The sequence below is a fragment of the Ipomoea nil genome, unplaced genomic scaffold (assembly GCF_001879475.1).
Source record: "Ipomoea nil cultivar Tokyo-kokei standard unplaced genomic scaffold, Asagao_1.1 scaffold2845, whole genome shotgun sequence".
In the NCBI taxonomy this organism is placed as follows: Eukaryota; Viridiplantae; Streptophyta; class Magnoliopsida; order Solanales; family Convolvulaceae; genus Ipomoea; species Ipomoea nil.
Window position 1 is genome coordinate 2,506,811 of NW_017619273.1, and position 13,665 is coordinate 2,520,475.

Sequence of the window (13,665 nt, forward strand, 5' to 3'; positions counted from 1 at the left end):
AATTATTCATGTGTTAGATAATTGAGGAACATAAATTTGTTATACACATGATTAATTTATTAGTAGGTGCTATTTGTTCCTTCAAAATTAAATATGATATGCATATAATTTGTAGTCACATGATTTTAAATATTTGATTCATGTGTTAAAATTATTTGTATATAAAAGGATAATAAGTATATGTCAAAGCTTTAAATGCAATTTGTGATAGCATGAAAGAGCCTTACAATAAATATTATATTGCTTAAGTAGTGCAATAATAGTGTGGGACTATGTATTCTTTTGAGAATAAATTTAGATTTTTTGTACTGACGCATTATACGAATGCTTTATATGAATTTTGAAATTCCTCAAGTGAAGGAAAAATTGTGAAGATGGAATAACTTTGAATGTTAAAGTTATACATGTCGAGTTCACCTTGTTGCAATTTATTATTCTATAATAAATGCAGTTTGAATATATTTTTTTGGAATGATCTAAGATTCCTGTATAAAAGGAAATGTTTGTGGTTTGAAGTAATCAATTTGGTTGAGATATATTTCACTATTGAGTGTGTATTAACCAAGTGCAGAGTTGATATAAAGTTTGCATACCAGTCTACTAAGGAGTCAATGTTGGGCACCAAAGATCAGTCTGGGTAAGAGATCAAATACATTTGACAAAAATATTTATAAGTGTTGCATTGTGGGGTAATAAACTCCTTATATTTTCATCAAAATTTTCTCTGTGGTATTGAGAATAATGATGAAAGATGATGTCTCATGTTAAACATGAAAATCTCAAGGGATTATTTATGAGTAAACGATGTACTCGTCAAAGTACATGTAAGTTTGGTCAAGAGAATCAACTTACTTGAGGGCTAATTATGAGGATTAGTCGCTGACTCATTGGAAGGACTTAAAGTCCAAGTGGTAATGAATTCGTGGTGGATCCCACTTCTGTGGTCAAACGAAGCCATGAAAAGAGTTACAACATAGTACACTAGTTGGTTATTTCGACAGTGTGTGTACTTGTGAGGTTGAGCTACAGCTCTTAATGAATTCATAACTCTTTGAGAAAGGGTGGTTTTGTTGAGACAAACCTAATGAATTCACCGCATAATGACATGAGTACAAAGTGCTCTTGGTGACTTATATTCAATTAGGGTGGTCTATGTTGAGGTAGACCTAAAGAGATCCCTAACTTGAGTAGAAAAGGGCTAACCGCCTCTTATGAAAGATAATGGGGTTATCCCAAGACGCTGAGTGGCTAAGAAACATGGTGGTAATCGTGCAGTTGTGGGGGTGTCCAACACCTTCACCACCTTGTGGCCCACAAACTATAATTTGCATTTTAAATAACAGTGCCTCTGAGAGAAAGAAAAGTCTTACAACTTATTTATGTCTTTAACTACTCTATAAGCCTTAATGGTGGTCTATACCAAAATAGACTTGATAGAGTTAAAGGTCTATAGTGAGATGGACTTGACAGTACAAGACATAAAATTTGTAATTCGGTAAGACTTGTCAGAGTTAAAAGTTTATGTTGAGATAGACTTGACATAGTTAAAGTCTAGATTGAGCTAGACTTGACAAATAGAAAAGTTTATATTGAGGTAAACTTGACAGATAATAAAGTCTATATTGAGATAAACGTGACGCCTGTAAGAGGTGGTCTATGTTGAGATAGACTTGACGGATAATATATAAAGTCTATATTGAGATAGACTTGACGGATAATAAAGTCTATATTGATAGATATGGCGGGAAGTTGTAAAAGGTTGATGTGAGCATTAGAGTTCAAAATTTCTCTGACCAATGAGTTCAAGATTCATATCACTCTTGGAAAGAAAATTACTCGATGCCACTATGTGTTAGTTCAAGAGCTGATTCACTAACATTAAAGTCAACTTGGTGTATTGCTCAGACAAATTTTTATTTCAGCCTTCTTTTGAATGGGTGGGGGATTGTTGGAAAAAGACATTCATAAAGAAGGCTATTTTTACGGACGTGTCTAGATCATGCTTTCTCCTTGTCCGTAAATTAAGAGACGCAGGATCGTGGGATCATTCAACATAATTTTCCTATTATAGCGCATGCTTGTGTGGTGGATATGGAAGAATCAATTGAGCTTTCTCACTATAAATTCCCTTTCTCCTGTACGAATAGGAGAGGACACAGAAGACCAGAGAGCTTCCTTCTTCTTCATTGTCTCTTCCGTGTCTGAGCATAATATACATATTATAATCTGTGTTTGCCAGTAGGAAGCGTGTCGGTACCGTCACCGGCAAATTTACGCTTTTAAGGTAGTGTTTTAATAAACACTGCACAGAATTCTGTCTATCAGTTTCGAATCCCTCTTCGTATTCTGTCATCCATCACTGCCTTCCTGTTCAGAGTTCACGTTGGCATTGTTACAGCACAAAATCTCCAACAGTAGGAACTTGGACCTGTTTGGTTCTTAGCATACCATAGGTAGATAAAACAAAACTAAAAAAAATGTATCAATGATATGTAAAAGTGAAACGATCTTGAATGCATTTTTACATATTGACCATGTTTGGTAACATAGTTAGTTTATAAGTCAATTTTAGTTTGTTTCTACCACTATTAGCTGTTTCACTTGGTTAAACAGCCAATATGAGTGCTTCATTAATTAGCTTTTTGTAATAGCTTATTGTTTCAAAAGTTAAAGGTTCTGTTTGGTAAAATAGTTGTTAGCTGATAGTTGTTTGCTGTTAGCTGATTATGTTAATTAAAGGGTATAAATAGTTGATAACATTAGATGATTGTAGAAAAGTGTTTGGTAAATTAGCTGTTAGCTGATAGCTGTTTGGTATAATTTCTTTTCTCAAAAAGCTAATTGAAAAAGTTGCTTGGAGTAGCTTTTTAAATTTTAGCCTTTTGGAATTGCAAAAAGCTAATTATTCAAACATTTCTATTGATATTTTAACTAAATCAAACAATTAATAGTGGTCAAATAAGCCAAAATTGGCCTATAGGCAAATTTTTTACCAAACAGAGCCATAATTAAAAAAAGCTACTCAAATAAGCTTTTTGATAAAGTTATTTTGCATGTAATAAGTTATTAGCTAACAGCTAATTTACTAAACATCTTTCTACAATCAGCTAATGCTATCAACTAGTCAAACTCACTAACTCAATTAGCTAACAGCGATTTACCAAACACCACCAATATGAATGAACTTTTAGAATTTCACTTGGATACACTTTTATGTATTATCAAATTTCAAAAATACTACTTGAACTCTAAAAATATACGTCTCACTTTTATTTCTATTTGTGTTTAAATTTTATTAGAAGAAAAAAATTAAATTAATAAAAATTATGACTCCTTATATTAAATAATCAAAGCATATCACATCACAAAATGTGATTACATATACAATATTTGTACATTGAATTGACACATGACACCTATTTTCACAGATTCCAACCCTATATTATTATTATCATGAATCGTTTAATCAAAAGAAATTATATTACATAATTATACTCACATTATCTACTTTTATGTTGTATGAATTGAACCAGACTTCACCAAAATGGGACAACAGAGCAAACAATCGGAGTATCCTGATTGCCCCCACGGGTCACCCTCGGTTTCACCAAAGATGAAGTAAGCAACAAGAAAACCGGTTATTCCCTTTACCTCTTTTTCACCAAAAAAAAAAAAAAAAAAAAAGACAATAATAATAATAATAATCACGTGGGGACCACGCCTCCACAGCTTTTCCATATTAAATTTTGGAAACCGATAATTCAAGTTTCCGGTCACCAACTGCAACGTATCGAGCAGTAAAACCCGGTGGTAGATTGATGTGATGGTAAAATTCTCCAAAACGAATGAATTCCAATTTTAAAGATTCCTAGATCTCGGCTATGATAGAATATGTAGGAGAAGGTAAATCAATGTAACTTAATAATTTAATAGACAAAGTCAAATGTTTGTGCGCATAAATGAACATAATCTTTATTATGTAGTTGATGTAATATATACAGGCATTATCAATTACAATATATCATTCTAGAGTAGGTTTTGAGTTCGGATCTTTTGCCTAGTCTGCTTGTTGGTTTAAGTTCTCGAACTCATAATGCTTGACAATGGGTCAGAGATTCCCGAGCCAATAGCTAGCATGTCGAAATAGCCCAAAGTCATCCTCAAAATAATAAATGCGGTATTTATTGAGAAGATGAGGGAACAGGTTTTGGTCCAACTTAACGCGCATGTGCGGTACGTGGAATTCATGCACGGGCTTAGGTTGGGGCTCAAGGGTACCTGGCCACGTGCCCTGATATTCCTGAAGGTACTGTATTTTGCTGGTAGGTCGGTCCCGACCAGAATAGGTGGGGCGCAAATATCACAAAGATGCATGTGTACGTTGCCCTTAGCAGAGCTCGATAGGTGAGATGGTCGGGAAAGTGCAAGTACAAGGTCGGTGCGGGTTGAACCGGGCTCAGCTCGCGGTGAGGGTCTGCTACTGACTATCGTATGAGCACGGCTGTCGAGAAATAATCCTCATCAATAGGTAGAATTTTAAACTTTGGTCTTTTCTTTTAAATATTGTCTACGGAACTACTAAATTAAACTTGTTCAAGCAATATGATAGTAATTGAGTTTTTTGCACTTTTGGTCCCACGACTATGGTGTCACTAACAACTTTGATCCACATCTTTTGAAACTTGTAGAATTGGTCCACGACTATGACTTTCTTAGCAAAATTGGTCTTTCCGATGCATTTTTTGTTTTACTCATTTGAATATGGGTAATATTGTCTTTTTCCAATTCACAAATTAATGACATAAATAAATAAATAAATAATTAATTAATTAAACACAGTTAGTGATACGGTGATTGTAATTAAAAGTAACCCAATTTCAATTACACTTTAAAAATTATTGTGAAATTTCAAGCTAAAAATTATTGAAAATTTGTAGTTTTGCTAACAAATTTTGGCGTTTAGCGAGGAGGGTGAAATTGAAAGTGAAATTTAAATTGGGTGACTTTTAATTTCAATCACCATATCATTGCCTGTGTTTAATTAATTAAATAATTATTATTTTTTTTACATATTATTATTTATTTATTTATGCCATTAGTTTGTGAGATGAAAAAGACAATATTACCCATCTTAAAATGAGGTGTAAAATTTTTTCACAAAAATTGATCAGAAAATGCATCGAAATGACCAAATTTGCTAAGAAAGTCATAGTCATGGATAAATTTTACAAGTTTTAAAAATCGTGGATCAAAGTTGTTAGTGACACTATAATCGTGGGACCAAAAGTGCTAAAAGTAGTAATATCTTGCACCGCCGTACGTGGTTTTACTGCTAACGGAGTTCGCGTGCATCGCCAGCACGGCTGCACAGTCAGTCAGTCAGTGACTCACGCGCTATATGTGATCCAACTCTGATTTCTGTCTGAATCCAAATTGCTTCAATTCCTTTTTCTTTGTTCAGATTAATTTCTGTTTCTCAGATTTCTCGCCTCTACTCTACTTTACAAGATGATATCAAACTTGTACCCGAATATGCATGCAATTTGGAGTGACAAAATTTAAAAAAAAAAAAAAATTTGCTGTCAGAGATAATAAAGAAGAAGAAAATTCATGATTTACTTGTACCGGAACTTCTTTACTATTCATTGGTTAAACCAACTCTTTATTATTTACTCTTATTTTCTTTATTAGTTGTTAATTATTTTTAAATTTAAAGTCATAGTATTTTTAATGCAGTTTCTAAATATATAAATTTTATATACTAATACTAAACTTAATATTATGAAATATTGAATTTAAAATAACTCAAATCAAGTCTCGTTAATCGAACTAAACACATAAAATTGAACGAAACGAGTAGTTATCAAGTCGACTGTCTAATCAATTAGGTGTATGAATTGGTTCTAGTTGCAAAAAGGAGCTCTGGCAAGCTGTTTTGAGCAACCGGGTTTCATGCCGTAGCGAGAAAAAGTAATTTTCATTTAGTGGTGATGTGGAACATGTTTTATATGAGTTTCATAAGCCTACTATGAACTAGTAATTAGAGGGTTTGCAACTTTGCACCCAACGCCTTAATATAAAATCTTGTTTTGGAAGTAATATCATTCATGAGTTGCTTGTACTTAAGGCACACTACACAAAAACTAAGAACTATTAATAATAAATATTAAATGAGTATGATGATGATTGAAGACAATTTGTAATTACGGACTATTTGAATGTGTCAGGGTGAAACTCGCATATGTATTATTAAATGTGAAAATTTGTATTGGTAATTTTAGTGGGAAAATGAACATAAAATGATAAATATAATCATCCTAAGGCTAACGGGATTTTCCTAGCTTAGGGAGTGGTATAATAATTAAAAAATATATACAAATTGAGAATGGAGCAAAAGTTCTCAACTAATATTTAATAGAGTCGTTATGTGGTTGGCTGTCTAGGCACAGATATTATATAATTTATGCGAGTTGGTCATCAAAGTTCAGACTAGCACCAACAAAACAACCAAAAATGTAACTTCACTGTCATTTAATTAAGTTCAGACTAGCACCAACAAAAAACAACCAAAAATGTAACTTCACTGTCAATACTCTGTCATTTAATTTTCATATATATATATATATATATATATATATATATATATATATATATATATATATATATATATATATATATAGCCTAGGTGCGGTTGCGCGGTGAGAGCAGAGCCATTGATTTTGCTTAAATCAACGTTCATAATTGATACTGCTAATTCTACGTAAGCAATATAAATAACACAAGACCAATTAAAGCAGGTAAAGTCTTTATTGATCAAGGTAAAGTTCCTAAGTACAATCTACTTGGTTGCTCTGAGTACCGACTGAGTGCGGTCGGGATTCTCTAATAACAACCTATCGATCGTCCAAAAGTCCCCTCTACTGTAGCTACTGTGGGCATTTATAGCCGCTGTGCCGGAGACAAGATCCCCGCTGCTCGGCATGTCTTCCACGTAGCCACCACGTGCCTTCCTCCTGGGTGCCCTGCCTGTCGATGTAAAGAGCCGCCACGTGTCTTTAGTCAGCTCTCTCGCCGAAGGACTACCGCTCGGGGTTGACACCCTCGCTCGGGCAACTCCCGGTCGGTTCCCGACCGGGTTCTTCTCAAGGAGCCCGACCTGTTACCTGCAAAGACAAGGAGAAAGAGAGACTCCTCGGTCGTGGTGAAGGTATGTCGGTCGGGATATTCCCTACCAAGAGCCCCCCAGCCCGGGCCTTTTTGATCAGTCGGGAAAAAACGGGACGGGATGAAGAAGCCCAGCCGTCAGCCACCAAGCCGACCTGCCAGCTGTCATTCCCTTCTACGCCACGTGTCGGCCCCTGCTGGCCTTGGCGATCCCATCCGTCGCCTCGGATTCAGCGCGGGTCGTGTCAGGCAAATTGGCCCATTTCCCGCCTAAATGCCCTCCTATAAATAGGCCCTTGAGGCCCTCATTTGAACTTTCCTCACTCTTTCGCATCAGTCGGTAACCTCAGAGAGTCCCGAGCAGAGCAGCTTAGTAAGGCAGTCGAACAAGCAAACTTCAACTTTCAAGCTTCAACCTTCAATCTTCCTCCAACCGGTAAGCTCTCAACCCTCCTCTTTACTCTAGGCTCTCATTTATAGGTAGAACTGCTAGGTCAACTAACTGTCCCGGACATCTCGAGTCCCTACTAACTCCGACCGACCTTTAGGTAGATCGATATGACGGACTCAGACAGTCAAAACGCCTCGATTGCTGATTATGACGAGGAGGTCGAGCACATCAGCGACGAGGAGGTGGACATTATGTCCTACACCCCTGACGCCAGCCCCCGAGCGACGCCAGCCCCCGAGCAAGCCGCCGAGCGAGACAACGCATCAAGCTCCTCTGGATCGACAAGCTCAAGTTCGAGCGGATCGGGGAGCTCCAGTGAAGAAGAGGAAGAGAGGACCACGTCAAGCGGGCGAGGTTCTCCAACCGAGGGCGTTAGGTAAACGCCCACCCGGGTGGTTGGGGACCACCCGGAAGCTGCTCTTCGAGGGGGTGATCGAGAAAATACCCCCGAACAGACCGAAGAAGACCCGGCCGGGCCGGCCGTACCAGCCGTCGAGCTCGAATTTTTGAACAGCGAAAGCGTCGAGCAAGAGATGAGCTTGCTGTCCAAGGGCGAGGCGGCTCGGATTGCCGAGGTACTCCGGGGTCGGGCAGAATTCGACACGAGCCGGCAGCTGGGAAACGTGATTGACAGGCATCGGGGCAAGTGGATCGGGATGCACTACGACTCCCTGATGGCCCCGATCGCCATTCCCTTCACCCCCCTCCTGAACGCCTTCCTGGCCTACTACCGGGTCGTCCCGGCCCAGATCTGTCCGAACGCACATCGGATCCTGGCCTGCTTCCCACAGATATGCGCTCGGCACGGGGCCGAGTGCACGATGGAGTTGTTTAACTTCATCTATCAGATCAAGGTTCTCCCGGGCCGCTACGGGGGTGGGTTCCTGATGCTGCAATCCCGAACGGATATGTGCTCGATCAGAGGATTGCCCGGGAACAACAAGGGGTGGAAAAACAGGATTTTCTCCCTCAAGTACGAGCCCTGGATCTTCCCGGTCGATCGCGTTTGGAGCACACATTTCAGAAAGCAAGTGGTGCCGGCCGAGACGCAAGCGCTGAGGGACGCGGTCAGCCGGATTTCGAGCGAGGTGCACGAATACACAATCTACCGGACGGCTGAAAGTCTCGCAGCTGCCATGCTCCCGCCCCCCACGTACGAGCTGCCGGAGAAGTATCTGCCCGTTCCGATGGGCGTGACGGTCGCCAAGCCGTCCAAACGAAAGAAGAAAGGTTTGGCACGAGCTACTTCTCCCGACCGGGCTTATTACCTCGATCTAACTAACTTTCTTGTTTTGCAGCTATGGCCGAGTTCGGTGATGAAGACACCGCCCTTCCCCCACCCGTCAAGATCTCGCTCGGCGGGAAGAAGAAGGCCAAGACCAAGGCGGCCGGGGAGAAGGAGATCCCATCTGCCCGACCTCTGAGCGCCTCGACCATGACGACGGGCGAGGGCTTCATCGTGGAGCAGCCGGACGTTCTAGTCACCCGGGTGGAGGTCGCCCGGGGCAAGGAAAAGGTCGCCGACCAGGGCGCGACCGAGGTGGGCGGCCTGAAGCGCCGCCGTGAGCAGCACAGCCCGACCCCTTCGGCCGGGCGGGAGAGGGAGCCGGCATCCGTGCTGGCACGGATCGGCAATGCCGCGCCAGCCCGAGCGGACCTGGGGAAGATGACCCCGACCCAGGTCGCTGAGCGGATCGGGTACGATCTTGCTGAGGTAAGCCCCAACTTTTAATTTTTTTACTGCCATAGTATCTTTGATCGGGCTAATCTTGAATACTCTCTTTGTACTGCAGATCTCCCGGGCGACCCAACTTCTTCAGGGTCAAGCTATGCTGGCCGAGGAGGCTGATCACCACAAGAAGACGGCCGCTCGCCGTCTGAAGGAGATCAAGGAGCTCCAGGCCGAGCTAGAGAAGACACAGAAAGCCCTGAAGAAGGGTGATGAGGAGCGGGTCCTCGCTGAGAAGGTCGCCAGCCGGGCGATTGGGGAGGCCAAAGAGCTGAAGGCTCAGCTCGAGAACCCGGGCGAGCTGGCGCGGGCCGCCTTCAAGGACAAGGACCTGGGTTCGGCCTTCCTCACTGAAGCCCGGGGAACGGCGATCGGTGAAGAGCTGATCGTCTCGTTCGGCCGCTGGGGTTTCATGGCCGGGAAGCGGAAGATGCTCGAGCGGGTCCGTACCCGGCTGGAGCAAGCTTTAGAGGGGGAGGACCTTCAGCTGGTCCTCTCGGTCTTGCCTCCCGATCTAGCCGATCCCGGCCCTTCTCCCTTTGACCCAAAAGCCAAGGCTTCCCAGCCCGGGGCATCATCGGCGGCCCCTTCGAGCGGGAAGGACGCAGCTGCCGGAGCTCGGGAGGCGAAGAAGTAGGCTAGGCTTGTCTCCCCTTTTTTGTAACGCTGACTGATCGGGAGCCCGGTCCCGCATTGTACCGGGCATCTTTTGTTGATTAATAAAATTCCTTTGCACACATCGCTCGTTTTTTATTTTCTTGCTTCTCCATTTGCACACATTGATCATAATCACTCGACCACCTGGCCTTTAGACCCGGTCTCGCGATACTCGATCCGCTCAACGCCCGACCTTACGGCCTTATGGCCTGGTCGTGCGTTCGATGTTTCGACTTCAAACTGGCCAAGAACAAGCAAGCCTCTACGGTCGGAATGTAACCGAGCGACGGGCCGAGAACAAGCAAGCCTCTACGGTCGGAATGTAACCGAGCGACGGGCCTTGTATACTTCCTTGTCCCAGCCCCCACACTATTGTGCACTCGAGGCACGAGTGGGTGCGATAGTGGACAGAAGTTGGACGGATCGGGGAATAATGGTGAGAGCTCCTGGCTTCCCCGATCGGTGGCGTGACTTGAGTGTCCGCCTATGTGGAGCGCGCTTTGACCGGTCGACAGACTTCGCCCGATCGATTGAATGTTGAACTGATCTGCTCATGACAAGGGTGAAAGAAAATAACCGATCGTGCCGCCGTATACAAACGGTCGAGCAATCATTGATCGTATATACATTAAACTTTCCCGCTCGCAGGCGTTTGAACTAATTTTTACAATCATAAAATTTACATAGAAATGACGACCGGGACTAACTCGCAGGTCCAGTCCCCACTTCGTCTAAAAATACAAAAGATAGGCTAGTGCCTAAAAAGAACGAGGTGCTCGGAATTCCAAGTCCCCTTTATTAGCCGACCCGTCGTTGTCTCTAGTCGGTATGTTCCCGGCCGGATGACGGCGTTGATGATGTACGGCCCTTCCCAGTTTTGAGCTAGCTTTCCCCCTTCTAAAGGTTGACTGGCCTCCGTTCGTCGTAAGACATAATCTCCGACTTGAAAATAACGAGGGTTGACCCGAACGTCCTTCGAGCTTTTGACGCGCTTCTGGTACTCGGCCATACGCCGAGCGGCTAGCTCTCTTTTTTCTTCGACCGCATCGAGGTCCACAGCCATGGCGTGTTCATTGTCCTCTGCATTGTAGGTTCTCTCTCGATCGGTCGGGATCCAAGCCTCGATCGGTAGTCGGGCTTCAGCACCGTAAACCAGGGCGAAAGGGGTCTCCAAAGTAGCCTCCCGCGGGGTCGTCCGATAAGTCCATAAGACATATGGCAACTCATCGGCCCAACTACGACCGGCCGAGTGTAACTTCTTTTTCAGACCTTCCAATATCGTCCGGTTAGCATTTTCCACTTGTCCATTTCCCTGCGGGTAAGCGACAGACGACCGGACATGAGTCGTCCCGATCGTAGCCAAAAAATTCTGAAAATATTGGCTCACAAATTGGCGACCGTTATCGCTGATGAGATGTACGGGCACGCCAAAACGGGAAACGACATTGCGCCAAAGGAACCGAGCACACTGCTGAGATGTGATCGTGGCTAAGGGCTCGGCTTCTATCCATTTGGAGAAGTAATCAACGGCGACGATGACGAACCTTCTCCGACCGGACAGCTGAGGAAAAGGGCCCAAAATATCTACCCCCCACCTAGCGAAAGGAACTGCGGTCGTGATAGGCTGGTAGAACGTTGCCGGTCGTCCAGGCATCCGGGCGTACAGTTGGCACGTCTCACATTCCCGAGCTAACTTCTCACAGTCTAGCTGGAGGGACGGCCAATAGTACCCGATCAGCATGATACGACGGGCCAGGGATCGACCTCCCTGGTGCGAGGAGCAGATTCCCGAGTGAAGCTCCTTCATCACTAAATCCGCCTCAAACGCGGTCAGGCATCGCATGAGAGGGCCTCCATACGATCGTCGATATAGACGATCATTCACGACTTGGAACCTCGGGGCTCTCAGCTTAGCTTTTCGAGCACGTTGCGGGTCATCTGGGAGTCGACCGTGCTCGAGATATTCCTTCAGATCGGTGATCCAGCTATCTTCCACCGGTTGGATTGGATTGACCGGCAAGCGATGGATACTGTGTTTGGGGATCACCAAGATCCGAGCTATCTTCGACATGTGTTCCGGGGCATCTTGGGCCAATTTGGACAAGATATCCGCATCGGCGTTATCCAATCGGGGTATATGTCGTACGGTGTACCCCCGGAACTGTGCAAGCTTCTCCATGGCGAGGTCTCGGTACAGTTGTAGACGTTCTCCGTTAACCTCATAATCTCCGAGAACTTGCCCGACCACGAGCGCAGAATCTGTTTGGGCTCGGACGTATTCAGCCCCCAAGTCCCGAGCGCATTGCAAGCCATTTACGAACGCCTCATACTCGGCTTCGTTGTTGGTTGGGTGGAACTGGTACATGAGAGCATAATAGACTTTGAATCCTTCTGGGCTCGTGATTACTACTCCTCCTCCTGCTCCTTTTTTGCTGCTTGACCCGTCAGTAGCTAGCGACCACCACTCGGCCTCGGGATCCTCAACCTCGGGGGGTCGGGTATCCCGGGCGGTGCACTCGACCAAGAAATCTGCCAGAGCCTGACCTTTGATGGCTGGTCTCGGTCGGTATTCGATCGCGTACTGGGTCAACATTAACGCCCACTTGACTAGGCGACCAGACGAAGAAGCGGTGCGGAGAACTGGTCCGATCGGCTGATCGGTCAACACGCGAATTGCTCGACCTTGGAAATAGGGAGCCAGCTTCTTCGCGGCTATATACAAGGCATAGACGACCTTCTCTAACCGGGAGTACCGGAGCTCGGGACCATGTAGCGCGTGGCTTACATAGTACACCGGTCGCTGGACCCCTTCCGGATCGGTTCGGCACAATACTGCGCTTACTGCACGATCGGAGACGGCGAGGTACACGTCTAGCTCTTCTCCGAGCTCGGGCTTTGAGAGCACAATAGGTGACATGAGGTACTCCTTCAACTCGTCAAAAGCTGCTCGGCACTCTTCGTCCCAGACGAACCCATTAACTTTTCGCAATACCTTGAAGAAAGGTAAAGCGCGCTCGGCTAACTTGGAGAGGAACCGGCTAAGGGCTGCCAACCGACCGGTCAATTGCTGGACCTCCCGAACGGTAGACGGTGGTTGCATGTCCAGAATCGCTTTAACTTTGGCCGGGTTGGGCTCAATTCCTCTCTTGGTCATCATGTAGCCGAGGAACTTGCCGGTCTGAACCGCGAATGTACACTTGGTCGGGTTCAGCCGCAACTGGTACTTCCTCATGATCTGGAAGCACTCCCGGAGGTCCCGAGTATGGTCGGACCGGTCCCGACTCTTGACCAGCATATCATCAATATAAGCCTCCATCGTCCGGCCCAATAGATCGGCGAAGAGCATATTGACCATCCTCTGGTAAGTCGCTCCTGCATTCCGGAGGCCGAACGGCATCACTCGATAGCAATACAGCCCGTCCGGGGTTACGAAGGCTGTCTTGCTTTCGTCTTCATGGTGCATCATTATTTGGTGATATCCCTTGAAGGCATCCATGAAGCTCATCAATTCGGCCCCGGCCGTCTCGTCGACCATTTGATGAATGCTCGGTAACGGATACGGGTCGAGCGGACAGGCTTTGTTGAGGTCCGTGAAGTCTATGCACATCCTCCAAGCTGGGGGCTTTGGAACTAGAACAATGTTTGCCACCCACTCGGGGTAAAT